At 37.3% G+C, this 24,234-nt stretch overlaps 1 protein-coding gene across 1 annotated transcript in view; it reads right to left on the bottom strand.

Annotated features, from left to right (window-relative positions):
• The window catches only part of optc (opticin), a 33,171-nt gene extending 16,917 nt beyond the window's left edge, over positions 1–16,254 (bottom strand). The window contains exon 1 of the mRNA XM_036560207.1: positions 15,915–16,254. The gene's annotated coding sequence lies outside the window, so the exon portion shown is untranslated. The remainder of the gene's footprint in view (positions 1–15,914) is intronic.
• Between the last annotated feature and the right edge of the window lie 7,980 nt (positions 16,255–24,234).

Raw genomic sequence — 24,234 nt, 5'->3', positions numbered from 1 at the left:
CTCACCAATGCCTCTGGTCAAAGTCCTTAAAGGAAAGTCGGACTCAACGGCCATCTTTGCAACACCCCCAGGCAGTTATTTCTCTTTGAATGGGCAGAGACCTATAAAAATGAAACTAAAAGCCACTTCAAAGTTTCAAAAGCATATTTGAAATCAATGATAAAATCTGACAAAAACAGCATAAATAGTTTGCTCCGTTTGGCTCAAATACAGAAAATGTGATTTTAACTTCTTCTGGCTACTGCACATGCACATACCTACATGGGGGAGCTTTTCCCACTAGTGGCTTAACCAGCGGGAGGGCGAGACTTACCTCATAAACAAACACCATGTTGAGCATTACAAGCATTCCCATTCATTATCCTTCCAGTGACCAGTTTCCTCCTTTATAACTCTCTGGCACATGGTTGTTTTTTACGCTGCCAAGTAGATGCCAATGTCAATCATTATGCGATCTGACACGCCCACACAGTTGAAAATTTGTGGGGCATTTGTCTACTATATAATTGCGTTAATTTATATATTTTTATTAAATATAACATTGGTAAGGCTTTTTCCACATCATATCTTTACTCCTAAAACAGAATATAACACCATTAAACATTTTTGCAAGCAGATACTGATGCCAAATAAAAATAAAACCACAATTACTTTTTAGTCCTAGTTTTTAGCCATATTAGCTTTACGTTTTGGCTGAAAAGACTTTGGCATAAGAGGAAAATGGAGCAAATTTGTCAAATCGTTTTCTCTTAACTACTAATTTATTTTTCCATAGTTTCCTCTCAGTAAAGTCACTGTTAGCTCCTCCATGTATTGCTGCAATTGCCTCTTCTAATGCCATGCTTGGCCCTGGATGGCTAAAGACTTGAACTTGACAACCTCTCTACTGCTATACAGACAGAAACATTTCTGAAAAAAATCTTTTGAATTCTTCATTAATGCTTTGAAAGGACTTCCACTTGCAAAGAAATCTAAATACTGGTTGAAAGGCATGAAAACAATTTCCTCCACTATAATGAGCATGTTTCTTGAGATCTGTGATCTGTGTTTTAAGCCTATAAGACCACTAATGTACGCCATCTGGTCTTGCACTTTGGTGAAAGCATGAGCAAGGATCTCATGAGAACAGCTGCATGTCGAATAACAAGTCATAAGGAAGAGCTAAGGCACTATTTTTTGCTGCTTATCATGCAGTGCGTTTCATGAGGGAGAGATAAAGGCCTAGCGTTTGTGCTTTTGCTTGTTTTTGACAGCGGATGTCAGAATCAGATCAGCATGCTAGAACCACATACTACTTCGTGTGGTTGACTATGATGCTGCAACATAACGGCTTGAATTTCATAAAACACAAAAAGCCAGTGGCACCACAAATAATTTGACATCACCTACTGTTAGTGTTATGTCCTTTAACTGATTCATAAACATCAAGTAATTGAAAGGATAGTCCTCCTAGTCAACCTTGGCATCAAGTAGCCTACCTTGTTTAATGACACAATGGCAGGAGATTTTTAATAATTGAGCACTTGAGATTTGAACAAAGTCAATCAAGGTGCATTGTAGAGAAACGTCTTTATAGTGGTGGTGATGGGAACCAGGGGTCAGGATGTTTACAATACAAATATAGACAATTTATTCACTGTCCAAAATGACCAGAGAACCTACATGTGTCTTCTGAGCATTTATATGTAATGTTGATAACGGTAATATAGAGGTAAATTTTGGGGTTCTATTTTTTCTTACAACCTGCATGTACCTATCCACCCTTTTTTAGAAACATGTTTTAGGCCAAAAGCTTATCTCAGAGCTATCATAAAACATCTTCTCAGCCAGCATATTTGTAACCATTTCCTGTAATAACTTTCTGTGGGGGAGCTTTGTAGCGATATTTAACGCTTCAGATATCTGGTTCCTGTCACCACCACTGTGAACAATTCTGTCTTGGTACGTTTCCCTAAAACAGCACATTTCACATCAAACCACTCTGCATGACTGTTTTATAATCTTAATGATTGAATAATACACAATTTTACCCTTCTTGGTTTTAGTTCATGGTTCACAGTCAAGTTTGCCACAGCTTTAATTATCACCTTATAAGGACTGAGATCACCTGTTTTTGTGTGGGGGGGAAGTGTGCACAAGACGCGTACCATGATCGGAATTGATATACAAACCTCAGTTCCAAAAAAGTTGGGAAATGCAAACAGAAAGCAGTGATTTGTAAATAACGTTTGGTCTGTTTTTAAATGAAAACTGTACAAAGACAAGCCATTTACATATTACAAGATATGTAAGAAATGCAATACCTTATCACCTTAAATATAGGCTCATTCTTAATTACCTGCAGCATGTTCCAAAAAAGTTGGAACAGGGCAATTTAAGACAAGGAACACTGCCAAAAAAACTAATGTGATGCATCCGTTGTCCCTTATGAGAAAGGATAAATCAAGGCTTGCCAGTATAAGTGAATAATTCAACTGTTTATAAACAGCATTCTTCAATGACAGACTGCAACGATTATAGGTTTTTCATCCTCTACAGTGTGGCTTCCTCAGGGACAGCCATGCTTATCTCAATGTGACAACGGTAAGCCACATTTTGCACGTATAACAACAGCATGACTGCATAATCAGAGAGTGTGGGTGCTAGACTGGCCTGGCTGCAGTGCAGACCTGTCTCTCATTAAAAACATGTGGCCCAAAAAAGGCCTTGTATAATGGAAGAATGGCAAAAAAATTCACTTCCTGCACTGGATCAATCGGCGTCTTTAATCCCTAAATGATTGTTAAAAGGAGGGGTGATGTGGCACAGCGGTAAACATGTCAGAACTTGATTTTGTTTGCTTGAATGTAGCATATATGTCCTCCATCCCTGAATGCACTACTAGAACCAAGGCTTGTCTGGGTGCTAAAGGCTCATTTATGCTTAATGTTAAATACGAATATGGAGGAAACGAAGCAGTACCACCGGAAGCTGCAGAGGCCGTGTAGCCAATAGTTTGCACGAGACACAATGCCTATTTCTCTCATCGGTAATAGTGGTGATATACGTGAAAAGAATTCTCTGTCCACGTCACAAAGTTTTTAATGGCCTAACAGGCCACTACCGTCTACACTTGTGCCTCTTTCGTCTTTTTTGTAGTTGGTACATTATTGCGGCCCCCTCCACCATCTGTTGTTGTCAGAAACTCTGGTCTGCCCTCTAGTGGATGTACTGCTTAACATCCATGCTAACATAAAGGACACATTACTTCCAGTTTAAGTGTTAGCATGGCAAAACCAACTTCTGCTCCATATGAGTACTGCAGAAGCGATGAAAAAAATGTTATAGTAGTGGGCAACAAAAGAGATATGTTAGTTTTTGTGCACTGTCATAACAAATAGTAAGAATAATAAGTGGATGGAAGCACTGATTTAGCTTTAGACAGAGCTAAACTGCTGTATGTGTAGTGTAGCCCTGTTTACTTCTGCTACAGCTGCCTCACATCAAGCAGTCTCTCTTTTTTTGTACAACATGCTAGCGATTTCTGCAATATTTCTGTTTTTAAAAGAAAGAAGAACTTTCATATGTAGTATGAATTTGGTAGTTGTTTAGATGTAGCTAGCTATGCTAGAAGCCATTGCTACTTGTAGCTGTATTCCCAAACAAGGAAGCTAGTTTTTGTTAGCTGCTGGCACCAGCTGGCTAATGTGGAGCAGGTTCTGTGACACATCTACAGCATGCCAGTGATTTCTGTAACATAAACGCAAACCAAAACTTTTATAGGTAAACTTTATTTGACAGACCTCATTTAAACTCCCCTTTTAGCTTTTGATAGGCTAGCAGGCTACAGGCACTAATTAGCTAGCCCACCATTAGCTGTTTAAGGAGCTTCATATGAGTAGCAAACTTTAAAGCTAGCTGGCTAGCTATGTTAGTGGTCTGCCAAACAGCATTATTCTTTTACTTTCATGGCAATTTTTGAAGCAGTTACTTTGGGTAACATCCACCTTTCATTGCTCAATCAAATATGTGACTCCTAGCTAACTTGTATATTAACATTGCACTTATGCTGTGACATTTTGGTTTCCATTTTCTGACATAGCCAGCTAGTAGTTTGTGATCTAAGAAGAGCCATGTAAAGTCGCTGACATAACGTGCCAGCTAATGTTAGCTGTTTGTACCAAGCTGATCATGTAAGAATTATTTCGTTGATGGTTTATTGCCTTCATTAGCTTTTTAAAGAGAAGTACAAAATTAGCTGGTGATGCTTTATGTTAGCTGGGTAATTCAGTTTTGGAAAAATAGCTACTGTTAGCAGTGGCTTCTAGCCAGCGTAGCTAGCTTAATAAAACAGAGTCTATCAAATTCATGCTACATATAAAAGTTCTTCTTTCTTTCGAAAACAGAAATATTACAGAAATTGCTGGCATGTTGTACAAAGACACAGAGACTGCTTGATGTGAGGCAGCTGTAGCAGACTGCAGTAAAACAAGGCTATCCTACACATATATCATTTTAGCTCTGTTTAAAGTTAAATCAGTGCTTCCATCAACTTCTTATTCTCGCTGTTTCTCACAACAGTGCAGGAAAATTAGAATATAGCTGTTGTAGCTCAGTGTTTGCAACATTATGGTACACTACTACAACATTTTGACATTGCTTCTGCAGTACTTACATGGAGTGGAAGTGAGTTTGCTAATGCTTAACTTAGAAGTAATCACGACTCTTTGTGAAAAAGGGTCCATACAGTTTCACTTGGAAATAGGTGACGTCATGTTAGGAAAACGTTACGATTTTGTTTATGTCGTATAAGGTGTTTTTAACCCTGTTACTGAAACCTGTTTAGCCTCTGAGCAGTTACTTTTTTCTTGGCCATATTGTTAGAAATGTTTCTGATGATTTTCTGTATATCATGTGACTTTTTTATCATGTGATTTTTACACTGCCATTACATACAGGCACTAATTAGCTAGCCCACCATTAGCTGTTTAAGGAGCTTCATATCAGTTTACTATATATTTTCTTATAATTTGCTATTTTTCATTACTTAACTAATGAATTACGTATGTAATTTTTTCTGACTTAGCTAATAATACAAATTCATATTTCCACCATTAAAGAACACAGAAACTTTTTAAACTACTTTTTTTAGTGATTTCCATAAAAATATTTTTAAATATTCTGTGCATGAAAATTTATGCTAAGACAAAAAGGTGCTCTGTCAGTGTAGTGAAATGCCTTGTATTAGAGAGAGAGAGAGAGAGAGAGAGAGAGTAGCATCAGTAGAAATGAGCTCCTACAAAAACATTTTTTTAGTTAAAAGTTGAAGGTAATGAAAAAATGCACCCAAATAGGACCCAAGGATACACTAAACAGCTCCAGAAGACGTTAGAATCAGAATTTTATTTTGACCCTCTCCTTCAAAAAAGCTAATGCTAAGCTAATCAGCTAGCTCAGACGCTAACGTAGGAATTAACTAAACTGAGCGATTTCAGGAACAGACTGGAGATTGGAGGTATAAACGTATGCAAAATCTTGGTGAATCCACTCTACAGCGGGATAAAGCAGGAACGAAGAGAAAGCAATGGGAAGGTAGGAGACCATTTTTCACAGCTCGCAGTTATAGCTAGCTAACCTTAGTCTTAGCATAGATACAGCTAGCAGCAACCGTCATGGATAACTTTAACCTGAGCTGGTTCAAGGGGAGCCTGGCCACATCACTATTACTATTATACTATTATTATTATAACTCGAGTTCAAAGAATAAATGAATAGAAAAAAGAATAAATTCTTCCATATAAAAATGTTTAAGCATTTACAAACTATGATTTACCCAGATGACAAACCCAGAACACATTACTGAGAGGCAATTCTCTTCACTACACATTGACTGTGTTCAAAATAGCATACTGTGTACTGTATACAGCAAATATGTAGTCAAAAAAAAGTAATTAATACGTTGAGCAAAAATTTTCACAGCCTGCAGTTCTACATCACCTTTTGTGTACATATGAAAAAAATTTTAGGCACCTATCTGAATGTGTGAAAAAAAATTCTCACAAATTCACATTTGTGAATGTATGATAAAGTTTTGCAGTTGTAGAAGTGTTTTGTGCATGCGTGGAAGTTTTGTGCACACAGAAATAATTTTCAGATGTGTGAAAAGCTTTTGTTGCTGTAGAAATATTTGGTGTATGTGTAATTATAATTTGTGCAGGGATATTTTCAGTAGTGAGGTTTCACAAGTCTGAGGTACAAACATGCAAATTTCCTTTGCTGCTGCATCTTTGGTAAGTCAAAATTATAAAGACAAAGCAGCATTACAGGGTTGAAAGGGTTGAAATTGAAGGGAATAAATCTTTTATATAAAGATACAGCTGGCATTTATAAATATATATATATATATATATATATATATATATATATATATATATGTGTGTGTGTGTGTATGTGTGGTAGCTTACTTGCCTCCAAGTCTGATACTGGCATTACATAGACACATACAGTTTATTGACCTCAAAGCTTGATAGGAAAGAGGAACACCTCCCAGGCTGATTAGGTCAGTTATTTTATTTGTAAACACCACTTAAACCCCTATGTATGTCAGTCATGAAACTCCTTTTAATGTTTCTGTGTAATTTTACAATGTAGAATAGTGTGTAAATATTAAAATGATATAATATCAAACCACATTATATGAAGTCATTGATGATATATATATTTTCTCTTTATCAGAAAGATTGTGTCTCTAAACTACAACAGCATGAACACTAAGCTGCTGATCTCACTGCCTTCCACAAAATGGAGAAAATACAGCAGCTGTCAGTGTGAATTTTACATTAATGTAGATTATGTCTTACATTAAGATACATGAGTATCTCTCTCTCTCCCTCTCTCTCTCTGTGTGTAGAAGATCTGGAAGAGTTGCAGAGAATGCACAGTCTGGGTAAAGCCAGCTGCATCTGGATACATCTGCACAAGTAAGAGCACCCATGCCAGAGCGAAACACTGTTGATCTCTCATACAACAGACATACAAGCGAATATCCACAGACATGAAAATCTACCTAACCTACTTTTTACATTTTTTTTTTTAATCTGGAAATTTTACCTGGCCCTTACTAAGATTTTTTTATTTATTTGCTGGTAGGTTTTGCCACATTCAGCCTTGTTCGGTTGTGTTTTGGTCTGACGTTTAATAAATTTGCACCACCTGTTTGACATGGTCAGCAGTTTTTATCACACCAAGATTATTGCACATTGGATGTGACATGATTTTTTGACTTTATTTCGTTGAGTTGTTTGCATTGTGGAAAAAAAAAAACAAACAGATGGCCAAATGTTTTCAAGTTCTCCCCAGAAAATGGGCAAATGGTGAAAATGTGAAACTGAATGGTAAAATGTAACGTTTGCTGGGACAGAGCCGGTCTATCAGTTTGGCTGTTGCTATGCAAACCACCAGGGCCAACAAAATAATGTTACGTTTCCGCTGTACAAAAAATCGCATTTGGTGTGCGATTAGTATATCATTAGTTATGCATGTGTTCAAATACTTCACTCTTACCCCAATAAATCACACAAACCATGCTGTGTGTGAAGGCCTTGGGAGTGGTTTTAATGTAATCCTTATAGGAATCACTAGTAATCAGTGTTTTTATAATGTATCTGTAATGTGATTACTGCATTTTTTTTGTATGTATAATGGAATACAGTAATCTTTTCTGTGTCTTGATTAAGGATCTTAATTAAGTATTAACTGCCATAAAAATAACTGCAGTTAACAATTCATTTTTCTTCTGCTGGCAATTGTATTCAGGTATTACAGTGCTAGCCTAAAGTGGCCACATTGAGCTTTGTTGATTTCGAGCTGTCACTACTTAGTAGCTACAGACACAGCTTGAGCTCAAACAAATAGTACTCACCACTGCCCTCTAAAGGCATTATAGCACCAATCCGAAGTTAAAATTTTTTTTGCTCTTTTATTGAGACCCATGATGTGTTTTCTGCTTTTCTTATTTACATGTATTTGCCTCTGTTCAGTGGATGAAAACACACCCAGTTCAAATTCACAAATTATACCCAACATTGGTCACTGTTGGTAGTGCTGTTGCTTTGCTTTACCATATTGTGCTAAGTTTGACAATGCTGCAATGCTACTTATCCTCATGAGGCTTAAATTGCTCATACTCATGAAACAAGGGTCTGTAACGGCCACAGCCATCAAGACACTCAGCTGTGCATATAAAATGCACATAAAACTTGAATGAATTGTGTATGAGATGCATTAAGATGACTGTTGACAATGTTGCCTAATTTTGCTACTCTAAAAAAATCACCAGCTACAGTACAAAAAAACCACAATAACAACAAAGTTTATAGTTCTGTTTTTTATAGTTTATTAGCATATATTTTTTGTTACAGTTGCTCCCGAGTGTGACTCACTTTACACAGAAAGTGAAACAGGATATCAGGCCACATTTATAGTGACAAGTACATGAATACTAAAGCTGATACTTAATGATGTAAAATATGTATATAAATCTTTATTCTTAGATTCATTTAGAATGGTTTTGAACTATTCAAAGGCTCAGTGCATGCCATTCAAGTTCTAATCTGAATTTATGACCCATATATTTGGTTTATTATGAGGTCTTAATTTCACGCCTGGCTCAAAACCTCTGTATACACATTTTGTGTATCTTTTCCACATGATTTAAGGCTTCCTCAAGTCAAAAGCATGGGCTGAGAGGAATGCATTAAAAAAGTGGTAAAGACTGTGAAACTTGTTGATGAAAACCTGATGACATCCATGTGTGCTTTAGAGGAGCATAAGTCACACAGTTTGCAGACAGCAAATGACTATTGTTCATCTCACTGTGAAGTGTCCCTCGAGTAAAGCTTTCCCAAGGTTTTGCCACTGATGTAGAGTAGAGCAGACACATTGTAGTCTTGTGAAAATTCTCTTTCAGTGTAGTGTTTCCAGTGACCAAACTCCATGTGCATGTAAATAGGCTGCATGAGCTGCAGTAAAAGGATCGATGCTATGAGTCAGAGACTCTGTCTTCTCTGTTAATGGAATTTTCCATTCTTTCTAGTCATTTGTATTTTGGACCCAAATCAAACCTGTATCAACTCTGTCCATCAGCTTGTCTGTCTATCTGTCTGTTAAGAATTTTTTTGCAGTAATGTGAGTAATTTGAAAACAGCCACCCTTTAACTGATACTCCAACCTACAGATGCTCTGTATAATTTCCATAGACAGCCCCCATGTAGTTCCTATGTGCAGTGTACCTACAGCTAGTGCCCAATCAGACCATTTCTGTTCTGTTCATCAAATTCTGCCCCCCTACTCTATGTCAATACATATTTAGGCTTGTATCTCTTTAGTTTTTTTGTTTGTTTGTTTGTTTTTTAAGATTAACATTTTATTGAATTTGTTGAAAAATAAATAAATAAAAAGGGAAGGAGACAAAGTTCATTTTTCATATACAGCGATTTTGACAGTAGGGTAGGGTGAAAGTGACTACAGTCTATTTCATAATTATTGGCATCCCTGGTAAAGATAAGTAAAAAGGGTTGTAAAAACTTCACTGAAAAAAGAGAAAATTCAACCTTTAATTGAAGTATATTAATTCTGAGAAAAAAAAATCCCTCATTAAGATTTTTTTTTTAAACAAAACCACATGTGACACTGTTATTGGCACCCCTGCATTTAAAACTTTGTACAACCCCTTTTGCCAGTAAAACAGCACTGTCTTCTCCTATAGTGTTTTATGAGGTTGGAGAATACAGAGCAGGGAATTTGAGACCATTCCTCCTTACAGAATTTCTCCAGATCGTCCAGAGTCCTAGGTCCTCTCTTGTGCACTCTCCTCTTTAGCTCACGCCACAGGTTTTTTTATGGGGTTTAGATCAGGGGTCTGAGATGGCCATGGCAGAAGCTTGATTTTATGTTTAGTAAACCTTTTGTGTGTTGAATAGGACACTTGTTTTGGATCACTGTCCTGCTGGAAGATCCAATGATGACCCTTTTTTAGTTTCTTGGTAGATGCAGACAGATTTGGATCTAAATGTTCTGGTATTTCATGGAGTCCATGATGCCATGTACTCTAATAAGGTTCCCAGGTCCTTTGTAGCAAAAAAAACCCACAACATCACAGACCCTCCACCATACTTAACAGTAGGCATCTGGTTCTTTTCAGTGTAGTCATCCTTCTTTTTCTGCCAAACCCACCTTGAATGCTTGTTGCCAAAAAGCTCAGTTTTCATTTCATCTGATGGTTCCAGTCAAAGTCCTAGTAGCATTAAGCAAATTCCAGGCGTTTATGTTTGTGGTCAGATGACTGAAAAGGCTTTTTCCTCACATGCTGGAGGTGGCGACTGATGGTAGTTTCTGAGACTTGGTGAGCCTAAGATGCTGCTTTTTTTCTGTAACTGTCCAACAGTGATTCTTGGGGATTTTTTTGCCCCTCTTACTATCGTCCTCACTGTGCGTGGGGGCAAAATATACTTAAGTCCATACCCAGGGCAGTTTGTCACAGTTCCAATTGATTGGAACTTTTTAATTAATGCCCTAATTATAGATTTTCAGTTGAGTAGCTATTTTTTTGTAGTCATTCCCTGACTTATGAAGGTCAACACACTTTTCCCTTATTTGAATCATGTGTTTCTCTTGTCTTAACCATATTGAAGAATGACTAAGAGAATTTGACCTCTGTGTCACCTCATATATATACCCCAGTGAAACAGGAAATCACTGCTTGAAGACACTCTGATCAACTTAAAAGAAAAATATAAATGAAAAAAAAATGCTTCAGTTACATTTTGTTTCTATGAATTTCTAGGCCTGCCAATAATTGTGGCGCATGTGGTTTTGTTAAAAAAAAATATGAGGGTTATTTATCTTAGAATAATTTTACTTCATTTAAAGGATGGATTTTTAATTTTTTTCAGTGTGATATTAAGCAAATTCACCAAAGGGTGATTTTTTTACAAGCCTTTTTACTCATCTTTACCAGGGGTGCCAATAATTGTGGAGGGGACAGTAAATTATATCTCGATCCATATGCTGTGCTCCTGAGTCCAAGTATGACCATTTGGAGTGGAACATCTCTGACCTTTTCTGAAACCAAAAATATCTGCTTCTATCATAAGTACTCATTGGCTGACCCTATGGTATTCAGCATGAATGATGCTAGTACACTTATTCCTAACTCTTTACTGGAGTTTCATTAGATTACTAATGAACATTAATTTGTTTTGTAACTATATGAGAACTTTATCTACTCCAAATTTAGCATTGATAAAGAGTAGCCCTTTTTAGAGCTTTGAGCCTCATTCAGCTCCATATAAATCCAAATGCAATTATCCAATTCAGGTGCTGGAAAAATGAGGAAAGAAGCCCTCTTAAGAACAGTGCCCATTTACTGTAAAGCTAAAGCCTTGTAAGCCTCTGGTGCTAGCAAGGAAATAAAAGTAGCTTAAGCCAACAGCTTCACACATGGAAACACAGGTTCACCTGCTCTGATTTGAGTCTTTATTCTGTAAACTTGTGGCAGTGAGGCTTCACCGAGTGTAATGAATGTGTGTGGTTGTGTGTAAAGCTTAGACCCAGGGGTGGTCTTTGCTCTAGGCAAAGATAGGCAGCCATTTTATTAACCAAGGTCCCCACAAATATACAAATTATATATACTGTACGTGTTGACATTAAATAACCTGTACCAAAATATGTATACATTTAAAAACATATTTGCGAGTGTGGCGATAATTTTAGTAATTGCAATGCAGCCCCACTCCTGATCATTACATGTTCCATGACACAATTACATGAATACAGACTGCTATAAACAAGGCAATTAAGACATCTACGCCATGAAGAGGAGGTTCTTTGGTGTGATTTTCTTGGTATTTAGAGGGTAAATCAAATAAGGTTATCCAAGTTCAGCAGAGAAAAGCAAGAAGATGGAGGAAAGCAAAATGTTTGTGACTACACTCCTAAAGCTAGTTTAGCTTTTTTCAGTTAGTGCTGAACAGGTTCAAGAGACCTTACATAACATTACCATTAATGTAGCTAGTGTTATGTAAGCTCCAGTGTTGGGGCAACTCAAAAAAGCCATCCAAATTACAAATTACTTTTCTCAAAACGTACGTAATGGGATTAAGTTACTAATGACCAGGGCTGGGCAGTAACGAAATACATGTAACAGCATTACGTAATCAGAATACAAAACAACTCCATATTCCATTACAGTTAGACAAAAAAGACTGTAATTAGATTACAGGTACATTATAAAATCAGAGTGATTACCAGCGGGATTACATTCAAATACAAACTTCTTTCCCCGCAATTCACTATTTTAATAATAAATATGTCACATGATTTCAAGAGTTTTTAATTTGGGGGAAAAGGGGGAGGGGCTGCTGCCAAGAGAGAATTCTGAAGAATCCCCTACCCAGCAGCAGTTCAAGATTTTTTTTATTCAGCCAATATATAGAAATTTTAGTATGTTAATTTTATTGTCATAACTGAAATCTGCAGCATTTTCCTGAAGATACTTTAATCAGGCATTTTACCTAATTTTCCACATCGCCAGATTCTATGACCTCAGACTGATCTGGCAATAAACTATTTATTCTCTTTTGTTGCTACATAGAAATCTACAGTTTGACTGGATACAAATAAAACTTTTGATACCCTAACCTGACAGGTTTTTATTAACAGTGTGAAATGTGAAAAAAGAGCCAAGTGTGTGGCAAAGTTAGTTTCGTTTTCATGTGTATTATTTATCAGGTGTTTATTTCTTTAGTAGTATTTCAATGAACAATGTGTAATTACTGTCAAATTATCAAAAGTGTAAATTTTCAGTATTTGTAACCAAGATGATCAGCTCCCTATTAGATTTTTGTGTGAAATAATGCTTTTTTGTACTCGCAGTGCATTGGTGAATTAGGTTACAATTACATTTTTATCAGGTTATCAGTTTGTAATGGAATACATTTTTAAAGTAACCCACCCAACTCTGCTTATGACATCCTAAATAAGGTAATCTCATTACTTCTACCTTACTTAGTTCCAGTTATTTCACTACATTTGCAGATAACTGTACATGTTTCAAGCGTAGCTTTTAAAATACAAACAAAATAAATTAAAGAAAAAACAAATTATCTGCAAATGTAGTGAGATAATTTCACTTATTATAATTACTTAAGTAAAAAAGGTATAGAAATAAGTTCAGTAATCTTAATATTCTTACAAGAATGTAAAAAATGAGAAACTAGATTCATTGATTTGATTTGACTGTCCAAAATATAATTATTTGCAGTGTAGACAGTTGCAAAACTCAGGAAAACAGAATGTCAATTTAAGTATCAATTCCTTTTGCCAAAAGACCCAAAATCACTTAACCTGCTTAGGTCTTCTTGCTAAGCTACCGCTAGCTCCTAGCAAATGTGGAGCAAATGAAGCTTAAGCTAACAGCTCCACAAAAAAATACATTTACTTGTGCAGATTTGAGTCTTTATATTCAAAACTTGCATTAATGAGACTTCAGTGAGCTGAAATGAACCTGTACTGTGGTGAAACTACATGCTAAGCTACTGCACTAGCAGGCTTCTGCTACTAGAACAATGCCAAACACTGGCCTGAGGCCATCGCCTGAGTCCCGGGGGCAGATGAGTGGCATTAGCCCTGCAATCGACTTATTTTCAAAGCCTCTTGGACTGTTGCCATCGGACATGAGACAACAAGGGGTCAAGCAACTTCTTTCTTTCTCTCCCTCTTAGCTTAGATGTTGGTGCTGCCCTACTTGGCACTTGGGCACTAGCTTCATGCTGCCTCTCGCAGCTCTCGTCGGCACCTGGCACATCCTCTTATTAGCATATTTTAGTATATTGGACCGTAATAGGTTCAGGCTCATTCATTACATACAAAACAAATGTGCCATGTTGTGCCAAATTGCTTTTTTCGGATATATCAACAAGTCTGTGTTTTGACTGTATTCAATGCTAAATTGTGAACTCTGCACTATGGTAACACATTTGACAAATATCAGTCTGTTTCACCATAATAAACCGTCTAAGAGGAGTTAACCATTTAAAAAACACATTTTAAATGCAGGGTTCTTTAACATAAATGCATAAGTCACTATTATCCATAGTGAAAAAAAATCAGCTGACCTTACCAGTTTGCTTTAATAAAAGAGGAGGGTTTTGTCCTGCAAGTTACCATACCTTCCTAAAAAAAAAAGAAAGGATGTTTTGAAATAATGTATTAAATAGTGATTAACGGGCACTGGGAGCTTTCATTTTCTAATGGTATCCTGCTACTTAGAGCAACCACGTTATGTCAGTCTAAATTACAAACAGAATGTCTGAGACACTGCTAAGCACAGATGGCAGACTTAAAAGAATACAAGCAGTTTTTTTAAACATATTGTGTAATACCGTAGTGCAGTCAAAAGCATGTAGTGTAGAATAATGGATGGTTTGGGGCTGACTGCCAAGAAACTCTGTTGGAGGCAATGAGGGTATTTTTGTGGGATAAAATCAGATGAATCTACTGCCTGGATGTAATCCAGCCCCCGAAACCAAAGTCTCGTAACAAACATATGCATGGGAGGCAAATGTGAACATATACAGCCTATTTATATCACAGTCGATACTGCTGCAAATATGAAATGTGTTTAATGTTTAGCCTGTCAGTGTCTCCGTTAGGGCAGTGAATGATCCACATGATAAGAGGACATTACCAGTGAAGATTTTTTTTTATACAACAAAATTTAAAAACTCTAACAAAAATGAATATAACTCACTGACAATTTATCTATCCAACTTTTAAATCTAGCCACACAAAAAAAGACACAGCATATGTAGCATAAACAGCAATAAGAATCCTAGAGACTGACCAGTTATTCCACATTATGATGCCAAGCATGCAAACCCCAAACAATTATGAACCATGCCAGACATGGCCTTGAGCTATACATTTTTAAAAGCTTTTCTCCATATTTTAGTATAAGTGTACATCAGTTGTTCTATTTTGACATATAATGAGCTGTTTAACTGAGTCGGATAGATAATTTTTGTAAGTGTCGTCAAGTTCATTGGACCCTAGCCTCAATTCCAAGCACCATGGGGCGTTTGGAAACAAGTCAATCTCACATTGGAACCAGTTGTAATGAAATAGGGTTGTGGGACATGCTCGGTTGTTTCTATGAGTTAGCTCATATGTGCTTTTCTGTAATTGACTTGAAGTAGTCTTTTGCCTGCAATAGGGAGGTATGATGCCAGTTTCATGCACTAAGTACGGATCATAAAATCACCATGAAGCTAAGGCTAGTGGGACCTTAAAACAAGCCAAGCCACAAAACATTTGGACAGATTTTGTAGCAGTCAATGTCATGTTCCAGGAAATAAGCCCTTAAAACTTAAATGATGCCCTTCAGAGTCATTGCAGCATTTTTTAACACATTGAATAAGAAAAACAAAACAAAAAAATCACTATTTGCCTAAGGCCACAGGGATACTGGTCTTTTAAAGTGGGTGTCCCTTCGGCTTTATGTGTACAGTTTATCATTTCGAAAATTTCTTTCTAAATTGTTTTGCACTCCTATATTCTGTTTTCAAGTTGCACGCCTGTTACAATGGGTACGCCCGAGGCATAACTAGAACTTACAGTTAAACCCAGAGATTTTATTGGGGTGGCCTGTTGTAACGCTTACTAGATTTCACTTTGTAAGGTTAACAAATCAAAATAAAAGGGGGATTCACCATCCAGCACACCTATAGAAAACACCCTAGGTTTATTTACAAAGCCCCTAATATACAGCACTATTAAATTCGTTTATTCCCTTTATCCTTTCTATATATTTTCCATTACAGTCCTCTACAGTGTCTCAACATTTAGCAGGAATAACTATGTACACGGATGGAGCTCACCGGGTAGCTGTTATGCCTCTTTGGGCACCACTTGATGGTTATTTTGAAGTCCTTAGAGAGGTAATCCAATCAGCAACAGCTTCTGTGCAAACTCTTACTCCTAATCGGCTTCTTCAAGCGCATACTTTGCTGGTAAAACTTTCAGTGGTAGCATGGTTGCAAACATGAAGCAGAAACGTCAAAGCAGAGCAAAACCCTCTGTATATAAAACACAAATACAAACATCAATAAAGCTTCCAGCATTGCTATGTAAGTGGCTACTAAACTGCTACAACTATCAAATAAAACATAAAAACTGAGGAAACTTACACTGGGCATAAGAGCCGAATCACCCCCTAACAAGGTGAAAACCAGAACAGATTCCATAGTTTGCTGTTGCACAACATTACAAACCATCTGTTTTTGGTGACTCTCAGTAACTCTCTTCTTCTCCGGCTTTTCTTTGAATTGGTACAATGAAGCCTCTACTGACGCCTAGCAGTGAGAAAAGATGTAGCACCAATTACAGTGGATTACATCTGTCACACCTCCCCACCTTCAAGATACTGTTTCATATTTTGTGCATGGTATGCATCAAACTTGACCCGGGGAATCTAAGACTTCAACCCTGATTTGTTTTAGCACTTTGGCTGGACCGCACAAATTGGGGGCTAGCTTGGCCGTGAACGCGTCCTCTGCTCGAGACAACGAATGAATATGGACCCATACAAAATCCCCTAACTGGAACGCTTCTGGCTTATGCCGACGGTTGTAATATCTTTTCCCGGCTCTTATTCTTTCTATCAGCTGTTCTTGCTGTTCTACCACATGGTAAGCCATGTGTCCTGAGAGTCATTCTAAAGGACCTTTAAGCTTGTGCCCAAGGGCTATTTCTGTGGATTGTGGATTGCAAGTGTTCTGACAATTTGGTTATCCTTGGCTTATACTGTTGGCAAGTTACGTGCTTACAGTAATTTCAGACATCCTTACAGATTGCTGGCCAATATGCAACATCTAATAGCCTAAAAATTTTCTTCATCCAGCCCCAGTGACCACTCAGAGGACTGTCATGGGCAAACTGAAGAATCTGGGTTTTGAGGTCTGTTGGTCTGAATAGCTGCAATGTTTGCCCCACTTGACTGTTAGGAATGCTGCTGAAGAAATAGTCATTTTGTATGAAGTAACTGATACAATTGGAATATGCAGATGAAGATTTGACTGTATTGCAGAGAGATATCTGTCTTTTGACATCTTCCAATCTCTTCCCAAGTGACTTTCTGAAGTGGCTTGACGTTCTGCAAGGGTATTCTGCTTTTCATCATGCAGGAACGACCTTGTTGGTTCTGTCAGCCAGACTATGAGTGAATGAATCTTGCACAACATTGCATTGCCCCTTTCGATAACCGACTGTGCAATCAAACAGTATAGCATTGGAGTAGAATAAGGCACAAGGCCGGCCATGAGTCCGTCATGAGAAGTGCTCTTTATTAGACACTAGCGAAGAAAAGCACATATGAAGCACTGAACTCACAGAGGAGGTCACCACTAACCATACACTTCACTCTGATGGTATGCCACCCTTCCAACACAAAAAACACTAACTAACCCTGCACCCCGACACAAAAAAACTCAAGAAACACATACACATATCTTTAACTGACAAACAACAACACAAACAACATTTAAGTCATTACTTGTACAATTTCATCCACCACATATTTTTGTCTCCCTCATATTTTTTTTTCCACTACTGTATGAAAAAAATATATTCTCTAACAATCAGCTTTTCACCAGTAGGGGGTGGTTGTTTTTGTCCCCTTACCTTTCCTGAACCAGACAAAAAAATTATGGGAGAGATAACAGGCTAACAATTAATATGCCATATTAGCTTTCAATTCAGTTCAGTATATTTGAAAATGTGTAAAAGGAAATCTAGGGGAGTTTGAATGGGCCTGATATAGCTGATAAGTATTATCATAGTATTATCTATAATTTTTCAGGTGCTATGGTTAAGTTTGTCAGAAGAGGAGTAAATATTGATTAATTTATAAATATTGTTTGTTTATACCTCATTCTGCGTATAGGTCAAATGTGTCCAATCTTATCCACAAAGGGCCAGTGTGGCTGCAGGTTTTCATTCCAAACAACATGAGCAGTCTTCATTCCACTTGTTTAATCAATTGGTCAGTCTTCAAATGACTGATTGTGTGTGCTCCGGCTTTGTTGGAATGAAAACCTGCAGCCACACTGGCCCTTCGCAGATAAGATTGGACACCCCTGGCATAGGTCTACTTACTATTAGACCGACAGATGAACTGTTTTAAAATAGGGAGGATTGTGGTGGGAGCACTGGGGTGACAGGTGTGACTGTACGGCAACTGCAAATGATTTACATGGCTTAAAGGTCAGGTAAGGGGGCCCCTTTGTAGAATTTTGCTTAGGGCCCCAGGGAGGTGAGAACCAGCACTGGTTTGTAGCAAACTATAATGGCTCACAAGTGCCACATAGTTATTACCCTAATTTGTCTTCATAAGTTAGCTATCAAGCTGAATTTCACTTACTGTTCACACCTTAATTTAAAACAAATGTGGTCTTGAAATATCATGTGGCACTGCCGTCATGCTTTGCTGTGCAGCCTCTGGCTTCAAGCCTTCCCACGCTGGCCCTGTCATTGGGCCTTCCCTTGCTGACCTCACTGTCAAGCCTTGCCAGGCTGTCTTCCCTGTGGAGCCTGACAGCGCCATCCCTGTCATCATGGTCTTTTGCCAGGCTCTGCCTCCCTCACAGTCCACAGTCACTTTTGCATTTGTGGAAGCACCATTTCTCATGTCATAAAACAAATGTGGTCTTGAAATATCATAAGGGTCTTTGAAAGGTTATTTGAGTGACCTCAAACAGAGGTCTGTTTATGGTCTTCATATATAATTGTCAGAGTATTATAATAAATTAATTCAACATGAATGCTCATTGTAATACTCTGTAACATATATGGTATGGTGTGGTAATTGTTAACCAGTTAGCTCCCCTGTAATGCTTCCTTTATTATGCACTAGTCCCCCCTTGCCATCCCTGGGCTTTGCCCCTGGTGACCACTTTAATTTAGTACCCTTGTTTATACAACTTGTAGCTGTACAGTTAGAGACCATAGATATTTTTCTACGCACAAATGATGTTAGGCATTCTGTAGCCCAGCATTTCATATTTCTGTTCCAGGCCCCAGTACTGCATGGTTTCAAGTAGGGATCCATCAAAATTTCAGCAACCAAAAATGGTACTTTCGTTGTTTTTTTGTTTGACCAAAAGAGTAAAAAACCCTGAATATTTTGACCAAAAACCACAAAGATTAACGACTACAACAATGTGTGAAAACCCAAACTTTACAAATTAATGGAATGATAGTGAAAATGAGAAACAGTGGTTGACAAATTATGCTGCAACAGATGTGTTACAGGCAGTACCTGTAAACTTACAAAGTGCTCCCATATGGTAAAATGACCAGTGAGTGTAGGCTTTAAGGTAGATTTAACTACAACCCCATTTCCAAAAAAGTTGGGACACCATGCAGAATGTAAATAAAAATAGCATGCAATGATATACAAATCATGTAAACCATATTTTTAAAGGGAAATCCTACAAAGACAACATATCAAATGTTGAAATTTGAAAATATATGCCCATTTTGCATTTGATGCCAACAACTGGTTCCAAAAAAGTTGGGATGAGGGCGTGTTTACCACTGTCTTTCATCACTTCTTCTTTTAACAACACTCTGTAAGCATTTGGGAACTGAGGAGACCAATTGCTGTAGTTTTGAAAGTGAAATGTTTTCCCGTTCTTGTTTGATACAAGATTTCAGCAGCTCATCAGTTCGGGGTCTCGTTTGTCATATTTTTTATTTCAGAATGCGCCAAATGTTATTAGTGGGTGACAGGTCTAGACTGCAGGCAGGCCAGTTTAGCACCCAGATTTTTTTTAATACAGAGCTATGCTGTTGTAATACATGCAGAATGTGGTTTGGCATCGTCTTGCTGAAATAAACAAGGCCTTCCCTGAAAAAGACGTCATCTGGATGGCAGCATATGTTGCCAACACATGTATATATTGTTCGTATCTTCACAGATGTGCACGTCACCCATGCCATGTGCACTAATGCACCCCTATACCATCATGAATACTGGCTTTTGAACTGTGCGCTGATAACAAGCTGAGTGGTTTTTAGCCCGGAGGACACAGTGTCCATGATTCCAAAAAAGAATTTCAAATGTTGATTTGTCAGACCACAGTACACCTCTCTACTTCCCCTCAGTCCATTTTAAGTAAGCTTAGGCCCAGAGAAGGTAGCGGGGTAATCTGGTTTCTTCTTTGCGTTTTAGAGTTTTAATTTGCATTTGTGGATGCAGCGACAAACTGTTTTCATAGACAGTGTTTTTCAGAAGTGTTCTTGAATCCATGCAGTAATTTCCCCTACAGAATCATGTCTGCTTTTAATGCAGTGGCGCCTGACAGCCCAAAGATCATGGCCAGCAAATACTGGTTTTTGGCCTTGTCTCTTGCATACAGAGATTTCTCCAGATTCTCTAAATCTTTTAATGATATTGTGTTCCGTAGATGATGAAAAGCAAAAGATCTTTGCTATTTTACTTTGAGAAACATTATTCTTGAATTGTTGCTCTATTTGCCAATGCAGTCTTTCACAGAGTAGTGAACCCCTCCTCATCTTTACTTCTGAATGACTCAGCCTCTCTGGGATGCTCTTTTTATACCCAATCATGTTACTAACCTGTTGCCAATTAACCACCAGGTGTTTTTTTTTAGCATTACACAACTTCATTAGCCTTTTGTTGCCCCACTATCCCAACTTTTTTTAAACATGTTGTTGGCATCAAATTCAAAATGGGCATACATTTTCCAAAAAACAATAAAATTTCTCAGTTTCAACATTTGATATGTGGTTTTTGTACTATTTTCAATGAAATATAGGGTTTAAATGATTAGCATGTCATTCCATTTTGTTTTTATTTACATTTTGCACAGCATCCCAACTTTTTTTGAAATTGGGGTGGTAGATTTACCTAATAAACTGGCAGAAAGAAATAGCATTATCAAGTGAAAGGAAGAAAAAATGCTGACACCAGAGGATGGTGGTGCCGAGCTCACTTGCCAAAATGCATTCCACTGCAAAGTTCAGAGGTAGGGTGTGGAGTATTATCAGTTTACTGGAACTCCAGTGTCCAAACAAAGTCATCCTGTTCAATTTACTGTCTATGTTGGTTATTATTATTTCATATTTGCAGTCTTCTAACTAGCAGGATTCAAATAACCAAACAAAACCAGCTTTTCTCAGTTTGAGCCACAGTTTAAAGAACTGGATAGAACTACCATTAGGAGAATACATTGGATTTCTTTCTAGCCATTGGTCTGATTCAATTAAATAAAATCAAGCAAAGTGTAAGTTTGTATCGCTGTAATCAACCACAAAATCACCAGCAGTGATTCACCATGACTTTATGGTGCTTATCTTACAGCTCAGACTGACTCAAAGTAATTCCGGGAACAGACAGGAACCATGTGACTAATGAATGTAGTTGTTTGAGTTTATGGTCCAGTGGGAGCTGGTAGAGCCCACTACAAAGCACTTTAAAGCTAGATTCCACATTAACAGCTGTTTCTCAATACAAGCTGCTAAACATTGCAATTTGGTATGTGTTTACATGGCTGAGCTTAATTTGCTTACAGAGAATAAGTGTGGTGTTAAAGAATCTTGAAAAACTGAAAGCCTTGTGTTAAAATAAATTAACATGATTAATTTCATTTCTGTACTTATATTGATGTATTTCTCAGCTTTCTGTGAGCACTGGGATGACTTTTAGTTAGGGAACATTTGCTTAAAAAAGGAAAATGAATGTAGTGTACCTTTAAGCTTTGAATGTACACAGTTAGGCTTTATGGACCATGCTGTACCTTTCAAGGTACATTTGTACCTTGGGGACTAAACTTTCCCTGGACATTACTCTTTTTTTCTTTTCTTTCAGTTTTAAGAAAGGCACTATATTATTAATAAGTAAGCTTTGGGATTGGTCACTTCCAGGGAATGTGAAGGGTGGTTCTGTCATTGTTACATTAAAGTATAATTTAATGTCCAATCCATTCATAATTGTCTGTCTGACTTACAGCATGTCAACTTAAGCCTAGTAAAGCTACAAACCGACATCTTGAGTGAGGTTTAAACCCACTGCAACAGGAGTGGATTCAAATATTTATCCACAAGAATAACACTTCAAGGAACCATAAGTAACATCTTTTTCAATAGCAGTGTCATGTTTACTACTTGGTTGGAAATCATTTGGACTTGATGACTGGCTGAAGTCCGCAACTCATATGTATCATCACATACTGAACATCTTCCCTGGTGATGCCCTGCCTGACCTTGTAATGCAGCCAATTTCACTTCATGTTTGTTACTGAAGCAAAATGCTTCCTTTGAGGAGTTTAGCTTGTGTGATTGACTTGGACAGTCAAGAACATTTCACATTTTGACCCTGAAAAGCTTCATAATTGTTTTGGCAGTATGTTCATATTTTTGTCTTGATGCAAGATGGCATACTGTCCACTTAGTTTTGCAGCATTGGGTTGAATCTGTCAAACGATTCTATATTATTTAAAGATAATTCTGTAAACCTCAGAATTAATCCTGTTGTTGCTTTTGACAGTCATATCATCTCCAGTTCCACTGGCAGCTATACATGCCCATGTCACCATGTGGGCCTTTTTTCCTGCACACTTTCTGCATTCCATCTGCATTTCTGTATTAAACACAATTTAAAACTCATCTTATATGTTGATAAGACAGTGATAATAAGAAATCTAGAGCAAAAAAAATGTAACCTGGTTTTTCTGTTCTTGAGGCTTACCAGTAAGTTTCTTATTGTGGTAAACCTTCTGAGATCATATTGGTGTATTCTTCTCTTTATTGTGGTCTGTCACACTCCTTTGTCTACATCCTCTATAGAGTTCTTTGTCTCTCTAACATAGAGATGTCAATGATGGTCCAATTAACTGTTAACAGACAAATAAATTTAATTGTTCAACAAATGCTGTCAGCTTAATTTAATTTAATTTTATTTTCAATAAACAATAGGTCCTATATAAATGAAAGGGTTTTAGTTGAGAAATGTTTTTTTATATGCATAAGGGTGCAATAGGTAATAAACAGACCTACTAAAAGAATAAAGTAGGTAGCTAAAAATAGTGGTATAGATTATATACATTATATATACACAATTATACATATAGTGCAGAGTACATTACTACCATTAAAATCATTAGCAACAACAGCATATTATCCAGCTTTGGTAATCTGGTAACCGTGCTAATTATAATCAGAAATTATTTGACAGTTAAGCAGATACACAGCTAAACAGCCTCTCTCACAAATACACATACAAACACTAAGGCAGGGAGAAAGAGAGAGAGAATAGAGTGAGAAAGAAAGATAAAAGGGTGTATATGAGTGCGTGAGAGGGAAAGAGAGAGAAGGGGTGAGAGAGAAGTAAAAGTACTTTGTTAGAAATAATTAAAACTAAAAGTAAAAGTACTGCGGTTTAATCCTACTCTTAAAGTACTGTACAGGAAAAAATGTACTCTGTACTATGTAACAAAAATAAATGTAATATGTTACTTTCCACCTCTAAAAACATGACGGACAGCAACGGCTTTCAAGAGCTACTGAGGTACACTGAGCCAAAGCTAGCCCCAGTCATGGCCTGGGCTTGAAGGTAGGCTAGTAATGAGTGATTAATATCAAACTTTGCATCTTTAGAATACAGAGCTTTCTGCAGTCCGTCATTGTATATTCCAGTCATTTTGTCAGCTTTTTAGACTTTGGGCATATAATCCCGAACATATATTTGGCAGCCATATATAATAAGCCATAGGGGTGGGGAAAATCGATTCTTAGATCACGATGCGGAGGTAGACGATTCTGAATTGATTCACAAGTGTCAAAAATCGATTTTCTAAATTTTAATTGATAATGTAACGTTGACAGAACGCAAAAGACGGAACTTTACAAAGTGCAGAGCCCGGACAGTCTGTGGCGTGTACACTACATTAAAAGCTAGTGCACGGGTCGACAACCCAAATGTTAATAAGAGTCATTTTGTCTTTTCAACAAAAATCAAACCACCTTGGGAGCCACAACATTTTCATCATTTTCATCATTTCAGTCCATTTTACCATCATGGCTGCACATGTGTCTCAGCACATGCTAATGCCCTAGTGTAGGGTAAAAATATAATACAAACAAAAACGCAGACTTACTTTGCTCTGCTTTAAGCTTTAG

Source organism: Colossoma macropomum, unplaced genomic scaffold (assembly GCF_904425465.1).
Source record: "Colossoma macropomum unplaced genomic scaffold, Colossoma_macropomum, whole genome shotgun sequence".
Lineage (NCBI taxonomy): Eukaryota > Metazoa > Chordata > Actinopteri > Characiformes > Serrasalmidae > Colossoma > Colossoma macropomum.
Note: the sequence above shows the minus strand (reverse complement) of the source record. Positions and strands in the feature narration are given on the sequence as shown.